The following is a 1,360-nucleotide window of genomic DNA, read 5'->3' on the forward strand; positions in this document are numbered from 1 at the left end:
TGTGTGTGTGTGTGTGTGTGTGTGGGTGGGTGGGTGTTCCTATAGGTGTACTTATACATTTCTAGTGGAAAATGTGTTGTAGAGGATTTTTTTTCAAAACGTGATGTTTTTATATTCTGCAGGGAGGAAAGAGGAAGTCTTCGTCGAGGGGACGATTAGACTTTGAGGCCTTCCTGTCTAATGGCAGAACCGAGGCCTGGTGGAGGATGCTGGGAGCAGGGCTGATAATGTGCCTGGGAGATCTGGTTCTGTTTCAAAGGTCAGCGTCATTACAGAGCAGCAGATAAACGTGAGGTCAAAGGTAAGCCAGGGAGGATACTGGTGGGAGTGTGTGAGTAGTCTTGTAGTCTTGTGTGTGAGACTGAGAGGGGCCTTGTTTTGATATAATATTTGGCCAGTGTTTGTTTCTGGCGTCTTTTATTTTATTATTGTGGGTGCTTTACGTCATAGAACATTAAAACTTTTTGGGCGGCACTGCACGACCGTGCTCTATGGACGAACCGCGCCTGGTCCCGGGTTCGAATCCGAGTAACGACCGTAAAATTTTCTTCTCTAAAATTGTCTCCTTTCACATCCTTCCCTGCTCTCTAGCAATGTGCTGTCGTCTGCGTTCGTCTCCACTTTTTGCCCCTAACCCCCTCAACTCCTTTGCCTCCTTCTCTAGGCTCCTGACTTTTTCTGCAGTCTTTCTACTGCTACTCCTTGGCTCCTTCTCACTGATGTCTTTCAGCCACACCCCTGATCTTCGGGTAGGAAAGATCTCGGAAAAGGGTGAAAAATCTCTCAGGTCCCGTGTGCAAGTTGCGCACGTTAAAGATTCCTTGGTGATCTAAAATTGATAAGATAAATTGCCACCCGGGCAAAATTCAAAATTTCCTACCAACTGAAAATGTTTGGTGTGTCCCGTGCGCTCGTATGACCTTATGCTGTTGCGAACGCCGTAAAACACCTAAAAAAAAACACATAAAACAAACCCCAATATATTTTCTTTCTTTTTAGAGTACATTCTAGCAATTATATTTTAAATAGTTTTAAACTTGGAGTATTAGTATAGGAGGAAAATAACTTAGCGGTAGGCTGTTCTGTTAAATCTTGATGGAATTGAGAAAAATGCTAAATTTCTTAGAAATGTATATATTATATAATGTAATTTGTTTTTGTTTTTGTAAAATGTTTTACGACGCTCGCAACTGCATAAGGTCATATGAGAGCGCGGGACACACCTAATATTTTCAGTTGGTAGGAAATTTTGAATTTTGCCCGTTTGGCGGCCGAGGCCTACTCTTATCGATTTTAGACCACCAAGGGATCTTTAACGTGCGCAACTTGCACACGGGCCCTCCGAGATTTTTCGCCCTTG

At 43.2% G+C, this 1,360-nt stretch overlaps 1 long non-coding RNA gene across 1 annotated transcript in view; it reads left to right on the forward strand.

The window, feature by feature from the left end:
- Window positions 1-124: 124 nt before the first annotated feature.
- LOC118477990 overlaps window positions 125-1,360 on the forward strand; it is a 73,206-nt gene continuing 71,970 nt past the window's right edge. The window contains exon 1 of the long non-coding RNA XR_004858731.1: window positions 125-301. This is a non-coding gene — a long non-coding RNA (uncharacterized LOC118477990). The remainder of the gene's footprint in view (window positions 302-1,360) is intronic.

This window comes from Aplysia californica, unplaced genomic scaffold, assembly GCF_000002075.1.
Source record: "Aplysia californica isolate F4 #8 unplaced genomic scaffold, AplCal3.0 scaffold00324, whole genome shotgun sequence".
Classification (NCBI taxonomy): Eukaryota; Metazoa; Mollusca; class Gastropoda; order Aplysiida; family Aplysiidae; genus Aplysia; species Aplysia californica.